At 37.8% G+C, this 22,529-nt stretch overlaps 1 protein-coding gene across 9 annotated transcripts in view; it reads left to right on the plus strand.

Moving 5' to 3' along the window:
* Positions 1 to 22,529, plus strand: part of METTL24 (methyltransferase like 24) — a 174,831-nt gene that overhangs the window by 65,186 nt on the left and 87,116 nt on the right. The window lies entirely within an intron of this gene.

Consider the following 22,529-nt stretch of genomic DNA (forward strand, 5'->3'; position numbering starts at 1 on the left):
GCAGCAACGTGGCTAACCTTGGAGGGCATTATGCTAAGTGATGGCTTCACAGGTGAATTCTATCAAACATTTAGAGAAGAGCTAACACCCATCATTCTTAAACTCTTCCAAAAAATTGCAGAGGAAGGAACACTCCCAAACTCATTCTATGAGGCCACCATCACCCTGATACCAAAACCAGACAAAGATACTACAAAAAAAGAAAATTACAGACCAATATCACTGATGAATATAGATGCAAAAATCCTCAACAAAATACTAGCAAACAGAACCCAACAACACATTAAAAGGATCATACACCACGATCAAGTGGGATTTATCCCAGGGATGCAAGGATTCTTCAATATACGCAAATCAATCAATGTGATACAGCATATTAACAAATTGAAGAATAAAAAACATATGATCATCTCAATAGATGCAGAAAAAGCTTTTGACAAAATTCAACACCCATTTATGATAGAAACTCTCTAGAAAGTAGGCATAGAGGGAACCTACCTCAACATAATAAAGGCCATATACGACAAACCCACAGCAAACATCATTCTCATTGGTGAAATTCTGAAATCATTTCCTCTAAGATCAGGAACAAGACAAGGATGCCCACTCTCGCCACTATTATTCAACATAGTTTTGGAAGTCCTAGTCATGGCAATCAGAGAAGAAAAATAAATAAAAGGAACACAAATTGGAAAAGGAGAAGTAAAACTGTCACTGTTTGCAGATGACATGATACTATACATAGATAATCCTAAAGATGCTACCAGAAAACTATTAGAGCTAATCAATGAATTTGGTAATGTTGCAGGATACAAAATTAATGCACAGAAATCTCTTGCATTCCTATACACTAACAACAAAATATCAAAAAGAGAAATTAAGGAAACAATCCCATTCACCATTGCAACAAAAAGAATAAAATACCTGGGAATAAACCTACCTAAGGAGGTAAAAGACCTGTACTCAGAAAACTATAAAACACTGATGAAAGAAATCAAAGATGACACAAACAGATGGAGAGATATACCATGTTCTTGGATTGGAAGAATCAACATTGTGAAAATGACTATACTGCCCAAAGCAATCTACAGATTGAATGCAATCCCTATCAAATTACCAATGGCATTTTTTATAGAACTAGAACAAAAAATCTTAAAATTTGTATGGAGGCACAAAAGACCCCAAATAGCCAAAGCAATCTTGACGGAAAAAAATGAAGCTGGAGGAATCAGACTCCCTGACTTCAGACTATACTCAAAGCTACAGTAATCAGGACAATATAGTACTGACACAAAAACAGAAATATAGATCAGTGGAACAGGATAGAAAGCCCAGAGATAAACCCACGCACTTATGGTCAACTAGTCTATGACAAAGGAGGCAAGGATATACAATGGAGAAAAGACAGTCTCTTCAATAAGTGGTGCTGGGAAAACTGGACAGCTACATGTAAAAGAGTGAAATTAGAATGCTCCCTAACACCATACAGAAATATAAACTCAAGATGGATTAAAGACCTAAATGTAAGACTGGACACTATAAAACTCTTAGAGGGAAACATAGGAAGAACACTCTTTGACATAAATCACAGCAAGATCTTTTTTGACCCACCTCCTAGAGTAATGGAAATAAAAACAAAAATAAACAAATGGGACCTAATGACACGTAAAACCTTTTGCACAGCAAAGGAAACTATAAACAAGACGAAAAGACAACCCTCAGAATGCGAGAAAATATTTGCAAACAAATCAACGGACATAGGATTAATCTCCAAAATATATAAACAGCTCATGCAGCTCAATATTAAGAAAAATCAGGGCTTCCCTGGTGGTGCAGTGGTTGAGAGTCTGCCTGCCAATGCGGGGGACACGGGTTCGAGCCCTGGTCTGGGAGGATCCCACATGCCGTGGAGCAATTAGGCCCGTGAGCCACAATTACTGAGCCTGCGCGTCTGGAGCCTGTGCTCCGCAACAAGAGAGGCCGCGATAGTGAGAGGGCTGCGCACGGCGATGAAGAGTGGCCCCCGCTCGCCGCAACTAGAGAAAGCCCTCGCACAGAAATGAAGACCCAACACAGCCATAAAATAATAAATAAATAAATAAATAAATTAATTAATTAAAAAAAAAAGAAAAATCAGACAACCCAATCAAACAGTGGGCAGAAGACCTAAATAGACATTTCTCCAAAGAAGACATACAGATGGTCAAGAAGCACATGAAAAGCTGCTCAACATCACTAATTATTAGAGAAATGCAAATCAAAACCACAATGAGGTATCACCTCCCACCGGTTAGAGTGGGCATCATCAGAAAATCTACAAACAACAAATGCTAGAGAGGGTGTGGAGAAAAGGGAATCCTCTTGCACTATTGGTGGGAATGTAAATTGATACAGCCACTATGGAGAACAGTATGGAGGTTCCCTAAAATACTAAAAATAGAATTACCATATGACCCAGCAATCCCACTCCTGGGCATATACCCAGAGAAAACCATAATTCAAAAAGACACATGCACCCCAATGTTCATTGCAGCACTGTTTACAATAGCCAGGTCATGGAAGCAACCTAAATGCCCATCGACAGATGAATGGATAAAGAAGATGTGGTGCGTATATACAATGGAGTATTACTCAACCGTAAAAAGGAATGAAATTGGGTCATTTGTAGAGACGTGGATGGACCTAGAGACTGTTGTACAGAATGAAGTAAGTCAGAAAGAGAAAAACAAGTATCGTATATTAACACATATATGTGGAATATAGAAAAATGGTATAGATGAAGCAGTTTGCAAGGCAGAAATAGAGACACAGGTGTAGAGAATGAATGTATGGACACCAAGGGGGGAATGGTGGTGGTGGTGGGATGAACTGGGAGATTGGGATTGACATATATACACTAATATATATAAAATAGATAACTAATAAGAACCTGCTGTATAAAAAATAAATAAAATAAAATTTTAAAAAGTTGTGTAAAAAATCCTGGAGTAAGGATGTCATAAAAGAAGGAATGATTAATTTGATTACATATAAATATAAAATTTCCGCACGTTAAAAATACCAAAAGCAAAATTAAAAGGCAAATAACAAACTGAAAAAGTATTTATAACTCATTTCATAAGCAGAGAGCTAATTTCACTGGTATGTAAGAGCTTTAACAAATCAATAAGGAAAAAATTAGCAACTTAATAGAAAATTTGATAAAGACTGAAAAAGTTGTTCACAAAAAAGGAAATACAAATGGCTCATGAAAAGGTATTTAAACTTGCTCATAGTATGAGAAATGGAAATGAAACTACCCTTAGATACAATATTCTCAGGAATCAGATTATCAAAGATAAAGAGTGGCATGAATATAAATTGGTACAGTCTTTATGCCAGGCCGTTTGGCAATATCTGTTACATTGCAGATGCAAATACCTTTTGATCCGTCAATTCTACTTCTATGAATTTGCCATACAATCGTACTCCCATATATATGAACTGATATATGAACAAGGTTATTATTATTATTTGTTGCCTCATTGTTTTTAATAGCAAAGGATAGGAAATAATCTACATGTTTACCATTGTGGAAGTGTTTAAGCAAATTATTTGACTTGTATTCAGAGTACATAAAGAACTGTACAACCAAAAATGAGACAAAAAACTCAACTAAAAAATAGGCAAAAGATTTGAACAAACATTTCACCAAAGAAGATATTACAGATGGCAAAGTACACATGAAAAGATACTCAATTTTGTTAATCAACAGGGAAATGAAAATTAAAGCCACAATGCAATACCACTTCACAAACACCAAGATGGCTAAAATTAAAAAGGTTGATGATACTGAGTGATGATGAGGATGTGAAGTAACTGGAACCATCAAACATTTCTGGTGGGAAGGCAACTTCTTTGGAAACGAGTTTGGCAGTTTCTTACTACGTTCTTACATTTACCAATTGACCCTGCAAACCCACTCCTAGGTATTTACCCAAGAATGTTGAAAACATATGTCCACACAAAGACTTGTACTTGAATGTTCATAACAGCTTTATTCATTATCACCCCAACTGGAAACAACCCCATTGTCCATCAACAGGTGAATGGTTAAGGAAGTTATGGTTTGAATATACCATATACAATATACCATATACCATTCCATCCATCTATGATGGAATAGCACTCAGCGGTAAAAAGGAACAAGTATAGTGATACATCAACATGAACAAATCTCACAGACTTCATACTGAATGAGGGAAGTCAGACACAAAAGATTACATGTTGTATGATTCTCTTTAGTGAAGAAGAAAAACAATCCTATAGTGATAGAAATCAGACCAGTGGTTGCCTGAAGCATGTGGTGTTGGAATGGAGGAGATTTACTGAAACGGTCACAAGGGAACGTTCTGGGGTGTTGGTGGTTACATGGGTGTATACGTATGTCAAAAGTCATCAACCTATATACTTAAAATATATGAATTTTGTTGTATATAAATTATATCTCAATAAAGGCAAATTACAGAAGAATGTATGTAGATTTTTATAATTCACATACTTGTTTTTATACATATAGAATCTCTCTGAAAATATATACAAGAAACTGGTGATACTAGTTGACTCCAGGGAGAAGAACTGAATGGATGAGGAAGGGACTGTACTTTCTATATCTTTTAATTTTACACCTTGTGAATATTTTAAAAATTAAAATATTTTCAGTGCTTCTCCTCCAATTTCCTTTATTCTCTACTTCTGGTGTTCCCTTTAGATGTCTTTTGGAACCTGTCAGTCTTGAGAGGTTCCTCCTTGTCTCTCAATTGCTTTTTCGTATTTTAAAATCTCAGTCACTGGCCTACTTTTGGGTGAATTCTTCCATGCTGGCCTCCAATTCTTTAATTTTCTTTTTAACTGTGTCCAGTCTAGAGTTCATACCCTTTGTTGATATTTTTAAGAATTACAATTATTGTGTTTTTCACTTCCGAGATTTTTAATTGGTGTTTTGCCTGTCCGTCCGTTCTTTTTTAGTTCTGCATGTTTTTATTTCAAAGTGTATTGCCACTACTTCCGTCTTTGTGAAAGTAAATATTATTCTTACTGATTGCCCTGAGTGCCCTAAACATACTTGTTTTAAACTTTTGTCAGACTGTTCAACAAAATTAATTTAATCTCGGAATGAAGTAATGTTCCAGTTATTGCTTTGGTTGGCTGTTTCTCATCATTTGATTTCTGTGTGTATTTTCGAGTTTCATTTGTTAGTTCATTTTCAGTGGAAGGTTTTTGGTTTGGTTTTGCTTTTTTCTTTCCTTTTTGGTTCCACCCTTCTCTGCCTAGTGATTTTATAATAGCCTTCAGGCCTGGTCTTCTGTAAGCATTTGGGGACTCCTGCTTCTTCCAGTGATACTGGGAATATTCAGTTACTGAACCATCTGGGGTCTGGCTCATTTGCTCTTTGCAGAGGTGAGTCTCTCTTCTCTCACCTCCCTAAGCCAATGACTGGTTTTAAGCCATAACCCCATCAGTGGTTGTCAGCAGTTTATTTTGAGCTCCTTTCTGGATCCAGGGTACTCCATTTCCAGACCTTGGCTTTAATCAATGAATGTGGCTCCGCTGCTCTCTCATGGGAGCACTTTTAGTTCCTGTTTTCTTCAGGAGATGCACCCCCAGGACCACTGCTATACCTGCTTTATGTTGGGAACCCAGCATGTCCTGGCTTCAGTCTTGCTCACTGCTCTATGTTCTGGTCCATGGAGATGTTCATCTTGTTTTTGAGCCCTGCTTTGATCTTTTTGTCCCCTCGCTCATCATTCTCTTTTTCACTTTGTGTTTGGTACAATGGGGAGGATGTGCATCTTGCCTTCATACTTTTCTTTAAATTGATTCACCTTTCTTCCTTAGAATTATTTGCAGAAATAATATCCATGGACTCATGAGTCAACTGTCCTGGCTGTTTTCCAATATACATTAAAAATACCTTATGTGAAAGATTTTGAAATCCTTATTTATCTTGCCCTAAATCATATTCTATACCAGTATTTCTCATATTTGCTGTGTATGTGAACCACCTGGGGAATCTAATGAAAATGTAGCTGTTGATTTAGGAGGTTCACTGTGGGGCCCGAGACTCTGCATTTCTAGCAAGCTCCCAGGCAATGCTGATGCTGCTGGTTGGGGACCATACGATGACTAGCAAGGTCTGTACCACAGTCTGAGAAGCATAGGAGCAGAGGATATTAATAGTAATTGGCAATGCTGAGACCTGCACTTAAGTGGTGTCACCCCAGAGGCCCAGCACTGGGCCACTTTGTGCTCTCCTGATGTCCTCCCCCTCTAGCCTGAGTCCTTACCAAAGGTGGAGTGAGGCACAGATGCTGTGCTGTGCTTCGGGTCATTTTTCTATTCATGTGCCAGCCTGTTGCACCAGCTTTGTGTACTAGATTTGCTGTTTTTCTGGGACATTTTTTTTTCTCAGGAGGAAAACTCCTTTATAAAAATGTCCCCTGGTCATCTGCCACACCAGTGCAAGGCCCAGACATGCCTGAGTCCTGGATGACTAATGGCTTTACCCTGTAGCTGGACCTCTGCTTCTCAGATGTGTCCCTCCAACTAAACTGTGTGTGCCTCAAGACCAGAGACTCTTTATTGTATGGAGTCACATCCTGACTACGCAGTGAGGAGCTCAGGAAATATATGCTTGTCCACCTGACTTTCTCCCTGGTACCTTTCCAAATAAAACGTGCAGGGTATCAGAGTTTGAATACTTCACCTTTTCCTACAACCTGCCGTGGAATTAATCAGCAGCAGCATGAGCATCCAGAGGCCTTAGTCACTGATATTTCAGAAGAACATTTGGGTAGAAAACTGCATGGAAACAAGATATGTTGTGATAAAGGTAGAAGTCCAGGTGATTCTTTTAGGGCCCAGTGGAATCTTCTATTTAGACTTGTTTATATTCCTTTTTCAAAGAGAGGTATGTATCTTTCTGTGTATTTGAAGGCAACTTCATCTTGCAGAATTGCTGTTTAATCATGATGGTGCTGTGTTTCTGTGAAATAAGCCAGTGGCAATTTAAGAGTCATGAGTCATTCATGGTACTGAATTGCAATTTGAAATGCAGAGACATCTTTCTGTCTCCATCAGTCAGCAGTGGACCCCTAAGGACAAGCCATCTTGAGAACGTGAGTCAAGCACTTGTGCACTCAACATTTAGGAAATGAGTTTTGGCTTTTTTTTACCCTGTTCCCTCATCAGTAATGGTGAGATTTGCTGTGCAACAAAAAGTCTTGGCTCCTCTTAATAATTTTCAAACCGTTCAGTGCCTCTGCATTGAGCTACGGTTTTTGTTTCCTTCGATGTGTCCTCCCCTTGGTTTTCCTTGGCCAGAAGCCATGACCGGAAAGGTTGTGTGTGAACAGTGCTCTGGAATCCAGAGACCCAGTCCCACCTGTACAACCAAGGGCTTCTCAGATTTCAGTGTTAGAATTCAGAACAGCAGAAAACAAACCAAAAATAACAGCAGCACGCCACCGTCAAAGCATCCAGTCTTCTAGGGAGATTGATTCAAATGTCAAGCCCAGGACCAACCTCAGAGATTCTGATTTAGCTAGTCTGGCATGGAGCTCAGGAACCTGCATGTTTAACCAACCCCACCCCACTCTGCCCCAGGTGATACGAACATCACCCTTTGAGAAGCCTCCCTGTGTAGAGAGGACTTCAGTGGCTCAGCCTTCCGTTTGCAAATCCCTCCTCCCTGGCCGCGCATAAAGCCCCTTAAACAGGAATGGAGTCCCGAGCCTGGCTGTCAGCTTCTGCAGCCTCACTCCCTGGCTCCTCACCAAGGCTCTGTGTCCCCTGTGCCTCAGTGTTCCCTGTTAAAAGGTGAGCGATATGGGTCCCTGCCATTTGAGAAGGTTGTCCAGGCAGATAAACTCATGTTGGTGACAGTGGTGAATGAAGAGTACTCATGGAACCAGAATTGGAACTTTATTTTATAGAGCACTGTGACTGACTCTCACTCCTTTGAGATTGTCAAGGGGGTCCAGTATTATTACCAAAGAGGAAGATTTCACATATGGAGGAAATTAGGCTCCAGGAAGCTGGCATTTGTTTTTCTTCGTCACTGTGTACCAGGGCTGGGTGTATTTGTCTGAGAATCTTGCTTTTTGACAAACTTTGGGGAATGAGAGCCAAGTGAATCCTGAGGGAGCAGAGGGGGACTCTAAGCTCCAGGTGCCTCTAAAGGTTTCCTTTTTTGTGACTTTCTTTCCTAAAGGAGACACTGGGTCGATAGAGGGATGCTGTGTTCAGTGCTACACAGCTCAGATTCACTGGGTCAGGCAGCTCTGCAAGTTCCTTTATGTGTGTTAAAAAATGCTTGATGCCTTTTGACATTAAGAGCCCCAAGAACTTGCTATCATATTAGCGAATCCTCTGAGGGAGAGATTCCTGAACAAATCTGTGAGGTCACGCCTAGGCCGGCTGTTTCTGCCTCGGGAGCTCAGCCATGCCAGCCTCTGGGGTGCCCATGCATAATAAACCACCCACAGAGCAGGCTCCAAGTGCATGGGGAAAGGTGGTCGCAATTTCACTTGGAGGTAAAACCTGATTTATTTTTCAGCCATGAAAATATTAGAAAAGGAAGATGTCATTTGCCACTTTTTAGTTAAAAATATAAGGACCTTTTAAAAAACACAAATTTCCTAGCATGGAGTGGCATTCAACAGTTTTGCAATTAAAATGATAATGAAACATTTCTCTTAACTTCTCTTTAAAATCAGTGCGATGGGTTCACAGCACACCATTAGAAGGAATTATGTAAAGCAGCCTCTCTGTTCCAAGTTTTATTTTAAGATCTAATTTATTCCAGATTCTGCGGGAAAAAACCGTTCATGTGACAAGCCTGCTAACAGATGTCAATTTAGTTTTATAGCACATGCCTGCACTTCAGAGTCAGAAAATGGAGATTATTCTCTTCGCCTGCTGTTTATTACACGACACAGCTTCATAACACTACGCCCTGGAGGACAGCTGATTAATAAGCTATGGGCAAGCAACTTATCACCCGCTTTCGTTTTCTGCAGTGTTGAGTGTAAGCTTTATTTCACATTACCCTTTTGGATTAAGAGAGGTGCTGGAAAAAGCAAAGGTGACAGAAAATGGATTTTTCTGTTTTAATGTCATGCAGGTCAGAGGACAGATTATACTGCAGTGAAGAGAAATAAGAGAAAAAATAGGAATTATTCAACTAGGTAGAACTGAATCTATATAAAAACGTTTTTGTGGTGTTGGTTGGTAAAACAAAGTAATTCTATATGAAAGATATTATGTCAAACCAACCGTAACAAGAACTCTCCACTTCTTCACATTCACAGGGCCCATTTCTCAATGTTCACATGGTATAGTAATTATTGGTTTATATGTTACACTTCTGTTCACATTCCCATCTGTCCAGTCCATCCATCCATTTATCCATTCCTCCATCCATCTATCTGTCTAATAAATATTTATTAAGCATCTTCTATATGCAAGGACCTGTGCTTAAATAATAAAGATGTAGGGGCAAACAAGTCTCTTTTTAATTGAAAAAATTTTAAATTGTGGTAAAATACACATAACAGAAAATTTACTATCTTAACTATTTTTAAGTGTGGTTCAGTAATGCTATGTATGTTCACATTGTTGGGAATCTCTAGAACATTTTCATCCTGCAAAATTGAAACTCTGTACTCATTAAACACCAATTCCCCTCTTCCCCCAGCCCTTGGAAACCACCATTCTACTTTCTGTTTCAATGAATTTGACTATGCTAAGTGCCTCATATAAATAGAATCATACACTATTTGTCTTTTTGTGACTTATTTCACTTAGCATAATGTCCTCAAGATTCATCCATGTTGTAGCATGTGACAGGATATCCCTTCTTTTTAAAGCTGAATAATATTCCCATGTATGTATATACCACAACTTTGTTTATCCATTTCTCTGTCAGTGGACAATTGGGTTGCTTCCACCTCTTGCCTATTGTGAGTAATGCTCACAAAGGGTGTGCAAATATCTTCTCAAAACCCTGCCTCTAGTTCTTTTGGATATATACCCAGAAATGGAATTGGTGGATCCTATGGTAATTCTATTTTTAATTTTTTTGAGAAACTGCCATACAGTTTTTCATAGTGGCTGCACCACTTTACATTTCTACAAACAAGTGTCTTAAGATTTAAGACATATCTAAAAAGGCAGAAATGTGAATCTGTAATGAGTGCTACAGAGAAGTGCGATGTGCTATGGGGAGTGTTTAACAGAGAAATCCAATATAATATGCCATTTATTTTTGTATTCTTGTTGCCTAGTCGATAGTGGGGACTCGGTAAGTGTTCGGTGGGTGGGAGGGTAGGCCATGGAGACCCTTTTCCTTTGTTTCCTTCCTGCTATGCGGCTGCCCTCTGTTCTACAGGAATGGTAATGGAGGTCAGTGAGAGCATTTGTTAATAGATTACTAGCTTTTCCTTGGTTGCCTCTACGGCTCTTTCGCAAGATTATGGAAAACATTTTCCCAGTAATGTTCTTTTTCTTATTCTGTACATCGTCTAATATTTAGAGATGTTGAGATGTTTCCACCAGATACGTCCCTGCCTCTTTTTTGGGGGAGAAAAAAGAAAGCTGCCTGAGTATGTAAGATGACAGTGTAGTGATGTTAGGGAGTCATGGGGTATTCAGGGAGAAAATGTTCTTTCTATTCTTAGAACACTGCCTCTATTCCCTAGAAAATTTTGTTCTATCAAGATAGCAAAAGGGCCTCTCGCTCATTTTCTCATTCCAGTAACATTTTTCTCAATCCTGTGCTATTTATAGATACTTTCAGTTGAAATTTCATTTTTGAGATTTTTCAAGGCAATGTCTGATATTTAAGATATATAGGCATATTTGGAGACAAACTTCTTGATCCTGGTTTTACAAAAGGAATCTGTTTATCTGATCCCCAAACCAACGAAAGACATGTTTATTATTCTGCCCAGTTTTTAATTTTGTTAGCAATTGAGGCAAAGGAAGAGGCTGGCTACAAAAATACTTGGCACAGCTCTTTCCTTAGAAACTTAGATTGGTTTTGCTGTTTGCTATGGCATTATTATTCTGATGGGCTAGAGAGATCCAGTTATCTGTCTGAAATGAGTCCTGAGGGTTTCTCACAGTTGCCCTGCTCATGGTATTGGCAGAGGAAGACAAACGTTGATGACATTTTCCGAATGCTGTTTTGGGGGCAGGTGGGAGTATGGGGCCAGGTTGCCCAGTGGAGGGGTCACTGGCTCTCAGCCAAAAGGGCTCTAATGCTGCCTTTCCCTCCTGCTAGTTGTGTGAAAAGCACCGGCAAATTAAGCCCTCTGAGCCATGCTTTATTTTTCTGTAAAATGGGGATGATAATACCTTTTGTGTGAGATTGTTAGGATTAAAGACAAAAGGTCTATAAAGAACCTAGCACACAGTGCCTGGGCTGTTGATCCCCAGATGGCAGCTGTTTAGTTAATAGTTACTGGGTTGAATTGATTTGAATTGTTTTAGGCCAATATTCAAATACTTGGAATGGAATATTATGGTGTAGACCATTTGGTGTATTTCATCGTTCTTCTGATTTCTTAGTGATAGTGGGGTATTTCCGACAGGTCAACCATTTACTCTAGAAAACGTTAGAGAGTCAGTATCCTGGATTGGATTTTGGAAGTGCTTAGAACAGCAGCAGTGTGAATCTGATGTCCAGACATCCCTTCAGTGTCCCTGGGATCAATCTTTCTGCAGTGACAGTAATAAATATAGTTGGTGTGCATTTCAAATAGTTCACCTGCTTCATGGCATTGGTAGAAATCTTGTAATTCAGTCATTTTTTCCCATGTCCATGTCTTGGGTGTAAGCCCCACAGGCTTATTGAGTATACCATTGTGGAATCATTTGGGTGGTGAGTATTGATGTCTTCGAAGGTATTTTATATAGTAATAACTCTTTAATACTTGCCACTACGTTTGCCTTATGACATTGATTCTCCTCTAGGTTGATCTTTCTCTCTCTGAAACCCTCTGTTAGATAATTTTGACTCCTTTTTGGAGACACATCAAGTATAGCACCAACTGTTGGCTGAACTAAGTGCTCAAGAATATTCTGAATAACTAAATTTTCTGACTAAATGAAAGAGGTGCTGTTGCCCACCTCTGTCTTTATTGTTCCCTCTATGTGCTACTTACTGTGTTAAGTGTAAACACCTCATCTGATGTGCAAGGTCTCAATTCAGTTTCCAACTTCTTTATTTTCCACCCTTTTCTACAGATATTCTATGCTCTAACCTAACTAGACAGTTTTATTTCCAACTTGCCAAAACTTCCTCACCCTATATAACTTCAGTCACAGTTCCTTTTGTCACTAATATTTTCTCTGTATCTGAACAAGTCAAAATTTCACTCATCTTTCAAGGCCTGTTTCAAATGCTGTCTCATCCACAAAGCTGTTCTTAAAAACATTTATTTTAGTGGTTTTAAATTATATAAATGGCATATGTTCATTGTAGAAAATTTAGATAATAGAGAACACAGAAAGTAAAAAGATGAAAATTAAAATCACCTTTAATTCTACCTCTAAGATAACTACTAATAATACATACAGTCACTCCTTTCAGATTATTCTCCGTATAGTAAATATATTTTAACAAAATTAAAATGGGATCATACTGTATATGCTATTTTATAATCTGCTCTTTTGTTATTGACTCTTTTTTTTAGAGCAGTTTTATGTTCACAGTAAAACTGAGCAGAAGGTACAGAGATTTCCAGTATACTCCCTGCCCCCCACCACACGCAGAGCTCCCATTATCAACGTTCCCCACTAGAGTGGTACATAGTTTACGATATGATTCAGTCTTGGTGTTGTACATTCTATGGGTTTGGACAAATGTGTGATGACATGTATCATTATTATGCTATCATGCAGAGTATTTCCACTACCCTAAAAATCCTGTTTCTACCTCTTCATCTCTCCCGTTGCCCCCTTGCCCCAAACTGCTGGCAACCACTAACCTTTTTACTGTCTCCATAGTTTTGCCTTTTCCAGAATGTCATACAGTTGGAATCACACAGTATGTAGCATTTTCAGATTGACTTCTTTCACTTAGAAAGATGCATTTAAGTTTCTTTCATGTCTTTTCATGGCTCGATAGCTCTTTTTATTCTTTTTTTTTTTTTAGTGTTGAATAATATTCCATTATCTGGATGTATCACAGTTTATCTATTCACCTACTGAAGGACATCTTGATTGCTTCCAAGTTTTGGCAATGATAAATGCAGCTGCTATAAATATCCATTTGCTGTTTTTTGTGTGGAAATGTTTTCAACTCCTTTGGATCTTGTAAAAAGAGTATGTTTAATATTGTATGAAACTGCAAAACTGTCTTCTAAAGCAGCTGTACCAGACCATTATGTATTCCTACTAGCAGTGAATGAGAGTTCCTGTTGTTCCACATCCTTGCCAGCATTTAATGTCAGTGTTACAAATTTTGGTCATTCTAATAGGTGCATAGTGGTATCTCATTGCTGTTTTAAGTTGCATTTGCCTGATGACTGACATATGATGTGGAACATTTTTTCATATACTCAGTTGCCATATGTGTGTCTTCTTTGGTGAGGTGTGTGTTAAGGTCTTTGTCTCATTTTTAATCTGGTTGTTTGTTTTCTTATTGCTGAATTCAAAGAGTTTTTTCTCTATTTTTGGATGTATCCTTTGCAGATATTTTTCCCAGTCTGTCACTTATCTTTTTCTCTTGACATTTTCTTTCACAGAGCAGAAGTTTTTAGTTTTTAGTTTTTTTTTTTAATGGATGTTTTGCATGTACACATGGAGACCTATATCGTTGTTGTCGTTGATAGTATTTTTTTTTTTTAAAGGTAGAGGAATGGGGACATTTTAAAATTTTATTTATTTATTTATTTATTTATGGCTGTGTTGGGTCTTCGTTTCTGTGTGAGGGCTTCCTCCAGTTGCGGCAAGCGGGGACCACTCTTCATCGCAGCGCGCGGGCCTCTCACTATCACGGCCTCTCTTGTTGTGGAGCACAGGCTCCAGACGCGCAGGCTCAGTAGTCGTGGCTCACGGGCCTAGTTGCTCCGCGGCATGTGGGATCTTCCCAGACCAGGGCTCGAACCCTTGTCCCCTGCGTTGGCAGGCAGATTCTCAACCACTGCGCCACCAGGGAAGCCCAGAAGTTTTTAGTTTTAATGAAGTCCAGTTTATCAATTATTTCTTTCATGGATCATGTCTCTGGTGTGGTATCTAAGAAATCATTGTTAAATCCAAGGTCATCTAGATGTTCTCCTATCTTATCTTCTAGGAGTTTTATAGTTTTGTATTTTACATTTAGGTCTGTTATCCATTTTGAGTTAATTTTTGTAAAGGGTGTAAAGTCTGGGTCTAGATTCATTTTTTTTTTTTGTAGGGGATGTCCAGTTGTTCTAGCACCATTTGTTGAAAGACTGTTTTTCTTCCAGTGCTGTCCTTTGCTCCTTTGTTAAAGATCAGTTGACTTTATTTATGAGGGTCTATTTCTGGGCTACCTATTCTGTTCCATTTATCTATTTGTCTGTACTTTTGTCAGTACCACAATGTCTTGATTACCATAGCTTTATAGTAAGTCTTAAAGTCAGTTAGTGTTAGTCTTCCAACTTTGTTCTTCTCAATCAATATTGCATTGGTGATTCTTGGTTTTTTCCTCTCCATATAAACTTCCAGATCAATTTGTTGACAAAAGAAGTTGCTGGGATTTTGCTTAGGATTACATTGAATCTATAGATCAAATAGGGAAGAACTGACATCTTGAAAATATTGAGTCTTCCAAACCGTGAATGTGGAATATCTCTCCATTTATTTAGTTCCTACTGGATTTTATTCATCAGAGTTTTGTGATTTTCCTCATATAGATCTTGTACATATTTTGTTGGATTTATATATATTTAAATATATATATTATATAAATATATACTAATATAAATATATATTATACATCAATGTATGTATCAATATATTAATATAAAACATATTTATATATTATATATTTATAAATACAACAAATATTTATATATAAATATATATTAATGTATAAATTTATATATTAAACTTATATATTAATATATATTTTTATATAAATATATCATAATATATAATATATAAATATATAATTATATATTTAGCCATACAGTTGCATTCTCTGTGACTATTTACAAACATGCTATAGAACTATGTTTTGCTAATACATAAAGATATCTAAGATAAATGTTAAAGGCCCAAAACAAAGAACCAAACAGTGGGTATAGTATGTCACCCACTATTTGAATAAAAGTGAAGAGTTTTACATACATATGTATGTGTGTGTACTTTATTTTTTTATTTTTTAATAAATTTATTTATTATTTTTGGCTGTGTTGGGTCTTCGTTGCTGCCTACAGGCTTTCTCTAGTTGCGGCGAGCTGGGGCTACTCTTCGTTGTGGTGCGCGAGCTTCTCATTGCAGTGGCTTCTCTTGCTGCGGAGCACGGGCTCTAGGCGCGCGGGCTTCAGTAGTTGCGGCTTGCGGGCTTCAATAGTTGTGGCTCGTAGGCTTCAATAGTTGTGGCTCGTGGGCTTCAATAGTTGTGACTTGCGGGCTCTAGAGTGCAGGCTCAGTAGATGTGGTGCACTGGCTTAGTTGCTCCGCGGCATGTGGGATCTTCCTGGACCAGGGCTCGAACCCATGTTCCCTGCATTGGCAGGTGGATTCTTAACCACTGCGCCACCAGGGAAGCCCTCTGTGTGTGTAAAATAGTCTTGTCTTTGGGTTAAAGTACTGGGGATTCTGGGGTGAGAGGAAGACATTTCATTGTCCTTTTGAAGGGAACAATTTTTTTTTTACCGTGTGTATTTTATACTTTTTCTATAACCTATAATGAAATACATATTTGCAATGTAAATTTTAAGAGCTGCATATATTCTGATTAATAGGTGTATCAGAGTTTATTTAACCACTCCCAAAATGTTAGGCATGTAGATTATTTCCAGTTTTTAACTACTATAAACTGTGCAGTGTTAAGGCTTTTCATACACTTTGCTAAATTACCCTCAAGAGAATTTGTGCCATTTTACTTTATGGGTATTCTTGCAGTGAATGTGACTGCTTACCTCTTTGAGTTTCCCTAAAGGTTTGTTTGCATGTCTTTTATAGAATGCAGCTAGTTCCTTGTATCATAATTACCTGGATACTTAGTGTATCTTAATGATACACTATGTTTCTCTGTGATACACTATGAAATTTCTGAGATAGTGACTCTATCATATTCACCTTTTCTCCACTGCAGCACACAACATAGTGCCTGGCCCATGTGAAATATGTAACAAATAAGTACAGGTTCAGTGAAATGAGTTAGTTTCACACTGTTAGTGAGCATCTTTCTAAAATGATGGTAGTGAAACTTCAGCTGGGTGAGCATCTTGAGCTCATAACCCCCTTTATAGGCCACTATACTCATTTTGGAACATCGTGAAATACCAATATCTGTAATTTAATGATTTGACCTAGGAATAATTTCATCAGGAGAAAACATAACTCTTTATATGTATGTAATATAAGCTCAGAACAAAGACCACGTGTAACCAAGCTGTAGGACTAAGCAGGATTAACTACTTTAGCCAATTAATAATTGGGTGCCACCTTCCATTCATTTTCCTTCTATTGGCCCTTGGTGGCAGACAATTAGCAGACAGTATGAAGGCTTAAGAAACACTGATGATTTTTGTCGTGTGGGAAATTACCTTGATGCAATGTAGCCTCCAAATATACTACCAGGTAGACTATCCCATGGGTTATGCATCACAAATTAAGATGCTTTAATCACATAGTTTATTGAATCAATTAAAAACACACAGTGAGAAGTAAGGGGAAAGAGTTGGAGTAGGTTTATGTACTTAGGTTTGGTTGCAAGTGAGGTAGAAGGACCACACTGCATGAGTCTTGGTCAGTTGGTCAGTCTCCGCCCACCCCCCTTCTCCCCCTGCAACCCTTCCTCTCTCATCAGCCTTCCCTGCTGATGGTGTGGTTACAAGGAACAGACTTGAGGTTTGGAGCAAGAAAGCTCAATTAGAGAGATACAGGGACAAGTGTGTCTGGCCACAATTGTAAACTCACCAACTAGTCTGTGAGCAGCTATGGATTTTATCTGGCAGACTCTCTGCGGAGCTAAGAACGGGTGTAACCAATGGGTGACCAGTTTAAGACTTCATAAATATTGAGTGACTCATACATCATGTATGTGTAATGTTTAGTGACAGTTTTAATACTTCATGTATATTTAATGTTTAGTGACAATTTTAGTGTTTACTCAGCATTTCTATCTTTCTGTGTTCAGCACATCTATGTATTTTATTTATGCCTAATGTCTCATAAGTTACTTATCTATACTTAGCATATCTTACAAGTTTCACCTATCCCATTTGATTTCTTATTTTCTGTAGCAGAATTGCATATTCTCAAATAAAACAATTTAAAACTTAAAACTGATAAAATTGTGTTAAGTTTGTTAATCCACTTAAGCATTTACATGTTCAAACATCCATATCCAGTGTTCCATAGAAGCCTGAGACAGAAATTAATAGGCCCTAATTAATAAAAAAAATAGAGTGAGCAAAGTGAGGTATTTGACAATCCTGTAAAGTCACTCTGAACTTCACTCTTGTGGTACAGAAATTAGCTGTAGAAGATAGAACTGGGTATGTACTTATCTTAGGACCTTCCCTGGAAATTGTTTTCATTTTTTTTTAAGATTTATTTGATGTGGACCATTTTTAAAAAGTCTTTATTAAATTTATTACAATATTGCTTCTGTTTTATGTTTTGGGTTTTTGGCTGTGAGGCATGTGGGATCTTAGCTCCCCAACCAGGGATCGAACCCACACCCCCTGCATTAGAAGGTGAAGTCTTAACCACTGGACTGTTTTTATTTTTTAAAACAAGATTTCTTATATGAATTTGTTCTTTTATCATTCAACTCTCTTAAAATTGATCTGCAGAAAAAGTTATTTTGGCATATTTTTAAGCCCCATATTGCCCAAGACAGTGCTTTATGACAAGTAGGAATTTTTCTCCTGTGGTTAGATTCTGGTTAATTGAGATTTTGCTGTTCAGCTGATGGCTATCATTTCAGAGATGGTTGTACTGGAAGATATGTGTTTGAGGTACAAAGTCTCTGTTTTAGGTACAGGACAGCCAGTATCTTAAAATTTCATAGAAAATTTAACTTGCCAAATCACAAAGTCCCCCCTCTTTAGCCATTGGTCTCAGTTTCTTCCCTAATCTAGGTTTTAACACAAGCTGTTTCAAAGAGGAAAGTAAAGAGTTAAACTTTAACCTCGTCTGGTTTTCCTGGAAAAAGTGATAATGTGTGGAGAAGCCAAAAGCATGACCAAGGGCTTCCCTGGTGGCGCAGTGGTTAAGAATCCGCCTGCCAGTGCAGGGGACACAGGTTCAAGCCCTGGTCCAGGAAGATCCCACATGCCGCGGAGCAACTAAGCCAGTGCACCGCAACTACTGAGCCTGAGCTCTAGAGCCCATGAGCCACAACTACCGAGCCTGTGTGCTGCAACTACCGAAGCTTGTGTGCCTAGAGCCCATGCTCCACAACAAGAGAAGCCACTGCAGTGAGAAGCCCATGCACTGCAACGAAGAGTAGCCCCCGCTCGCTGCAACTAGAGAAAGCCCACAGGCAGCAACAATGACCCAACGCAGCCAAAAATAAATAAATTAATTTAAAAAAAAAAAAAGCATGAGCAAGGGACATAAACAGAAGGAATAGTCTACCCACTGGAGAGTCTGCTCTCAGAATGCCCTTTGTTCATTTAACAACACAGGGAACCAGAAATGAAAAACCCAGCACACTCAGTGAAATAATTACTTAGGGCTCAGAGAGTTACAGGAAGTAGTGGGACAGGGATTTGGCCAGCAGTATAGTTTTTACATAAAACAAACATGTGCTAACGTCATGGATGGCACTTTCAATAGGCTTCCCCATGGCAGTTACTCAGACTTTCCTCCCTCATGGTTGGGCCTATAACAGACAAAAGCTGAAGAACATTTGTCATGTACAGAAAACCAAATATCATTCTTTTTGCTTGTTACACATTGTTATCAAGGGTATTCTTTCATTAATGTTTAGGGGAAAGTCAGAATAATTTTGCATGCTTTAGTTCAAACCAGAATATTCCTATTTATATTTTTTGGCATTCTCAGATAAGTGTGTTTAATTGAGGCAAATTCACTTATGTATAAGAAGACTCCACATTCAGTAATCAAAATGAAGAATAAGATATTGTGGATAAGAAAGTCTCCTATCCCAGTAGAAGAATGTTAATGTATTGGAACAGCAAGAGATATTAAAGGAACTTTGGCTTTATATGACATTTTCCTGACAAAGATTCCTGTACTGTAACTTAAAGTGCACTTTTTGAGGGGCCTTTCCATTTAGAGTAGATTTAACAATCATAGGTATGATATAGGGTGGCAATTTCCAAGATATTATTGAATAGCAAAGAATAAATGAATCCTGTTCCCTAGGCAACCACATGGAGGGGTATAACATCCCTCATGCTCCTGAAATGATGTTTAAAGTTGCTACTATTTTTGGTTTTGGCTTCCCCTGAAAATGGTTTTTATGCCTTGAAAACTTTTTTATATATATAATGAAGTTTGAGCCCTTTCCAACTCTTCTCTCTATAACATTAGTCTTTAATATAATAGCCTCTCCATCCTTTGATCTCAGCATGTGTGGCTATAAGAGAAATGGCCGCCCTGGAAATCAGATCGAATTGGGGATGGAAACTAATACCATGAGAAGTGAGGGTAGAGCAGAGACATTTCCAGCCATTCAGCAGGCTTTCATAATTTCAGGAAGAAAAGTACTCTGGGGTTTTCTGATCCACTCAATCTTTTTTTTTCTTTTTCACACACACACACTGTATTTTATTTTTACAAGAGATAAATAGACTGACACCAAGCATTGTACATGGATGACCACAAAAAAAGCAACAATGATTGCAATTACCAAACCTGAAACACACTCATACTATGTCATAATATTGACATTCAGTCCAGTAATCCTCCACTGTAACAGCTCCTTTACTTTGCAGTGAAAATTGATTTGTATATTCTTTGCCTCTGAGTCCTTGTGGGATTTTTTTTTTTTTTAATTCAGACAGAAAGTCACAAAAATTATACTCATCCTCATCAGTTCACTCAGTCCCATGTAATTAAATTATTTTTTTCATCTTGATCTTTTGTTAGCACTTTTTTGAGTTCATCAGTTTTTCATTAGAGTTCTGAAAATGCTTATTCATTCAGTTCAGCAGTACAGTCAGTTACCAGAAACCTGTACTTGTCAGAGTCTTTTCCATGAATTTCTTGAAGATGAAACCCTTTTATAGGAACATATTTGCAAAAGCATCAGAGTACACCCAGAACTGTCTGTAAATGACAAAAGACTTAAAAATGACCACAGTTAAAGATTTGATGAAAGTTCATAATAATGCAGTTGACAAGAAAATTAGTTATTTCTGAGATATACATTTTAAAGTAATAACTATGATTATTACTTATAACATTATACCAGAACATATAAGATTTTTAGAAATTTCATGTAATGTCTGAAACATTTATATTAACATATTTCCATACAAATAACCCAATGAAAGTTTAGTATTAGTTGTTTTGTTTGTTTGTTTTTTTATACTGCAGGTTCTTATTAGGCATCAATTTTATACACATCAGTGTATACATGTCAATCCCAATCGCCCAATTCAGCACACCACCATACCCACCCCACCGCAGTTTTCCCCCCTTGGTGTCCATATGTCCATTCTCTACATCTGTGTCTCAACTTCTGCCCTGCAAACCGGCTCATCTGTACCATTTTTCTAGGTTCCACATACATGCATTAATATACGATATTTGTTTTTCTCTTTCTGACTTACTTCACTCTGTATGACAGTCTCTAGATCCATCCACTTCTCAACAAATGACTCAATTTCGTTCCTTTTTATGGCTGAGTAATATTCCATTGTATATATGTACCACAACTTCTTTATCCATTCGTCTGTTGATGGGCATTTAGGTTGCTTCCATGACCTGGCTATTGTAAATAGTGCTGCAATGAACATTGGGGTGCATGTGTCTTTTTGAATTACGGTTTTCTCTGGGTATATGCCCAGTAGTGGGATTGCTGGGTCATATGGTAATTGTATTTTTAGTTTTTTAAGGAACCTCCATATTGTTCTCCATAGTGGCTGTATCAATTTACATTCCCACCAACAGTGCAAGAGGGTTCCCTTTTGTCCATACCCTCTCCAGCATTTGTTTGTAGATTTTCTGATGATGCCCATTCTAACAGGAGTGAGGTGATACCTCATTGTAGTTTTGATTTGCATTTCTCTAATAATTAGTGATGTTGAGCATCTTTTCATGTGCTTCGTGGCCGTCTGTATATCTTCTTTGGAGAAATGTCTATTTAGGTCTTCTGCCCATTTTTGGATTGGGGTGTTTGTTTCTTTAATATTGAGCTGAATGAGCTGTTTATATATTTTGGAGATTAATCCTTTGTCCGTTGATTCGTTTGCAAATATTTTCTCCCATTCTGAGGGTTGTCTTTTCGTCTTGTTTATGGTTTCCTTTGCTGTGCAAAAGCTTTGAAGTTTCATTAGGTCCCATTTGTTTATTTTTGTTTTTATTTCCATTACTCTAGGAGGTGGATCAAAAAAGATCTTGCTGTGATTTATGTCAAAGAGTGTTCTTCCTATGTTTTCCTCTAAGAGTTTTATAGTGTCCAGTCTTATATTTAGGTCTCTAATCCATTTTGAGTTTATTTTTGTATATGGTATTAGATAATGTTCTAATTTAATTCTTTTACATGTAGCTGTCCAGTTTTCCCAGCACCACTTATTGAAGAGACTGTCTTTTCTCCATTGTATATCCTTGCCTCCTTTGTCATAGATTAGTTGACCATAGGTACGTGGGTTAATCTCTGGGCTTTCTATCTTGTTCCATTGATCTATGTTTCTGTTTTTGTGCCAGTACCATATTGTCTTGATTACTGTAGCTTTGTAGTATAGTCTGAAGTCAGGGCACCTGATTCCTCCAGCTCCATTTTTTTCCCTCAAGACTGCTTTGGCTATTTGGGGTCTTTTGTGACTCCATACAAATTTTAAGATGATTTGTTCTAGCTCTGTAAAAAATGCCATTGGTAATTTGATAGGGATTGCATTGAATCTGTATATTGCTTTGGGTAGTATACTCATTTTCACAATGTTGATTCTTCCAATCCAAGACCATGGTATATCTCTCCATCTGTTGGTATCATCTTTAATTTCTTTCATCAGTATCTTATAGTTTTCTGCATACAGGTCTTTTGTCTCCCTAGGTAGGTTTATTCCTAGGTATTTTATTCTTTCTGTTGCAATGGTAAATGGGAGTGTTTCCATAATTTCTCTTTCAGATTTTTCATCATTAGTGTA

Source organism: Balaenoptera physalus (genome assembly GCF_965194825.1).
Source record: "Balaenoptera physalus genome assembly, chromosome: 9".
Classification (NCBI taxonomy): Eukaryota; Metazoa; Chordata; class Mammalia; order Artiodactyla; family Balaenopteridae; genus Balaenoptera; species Balaenoptera physalus.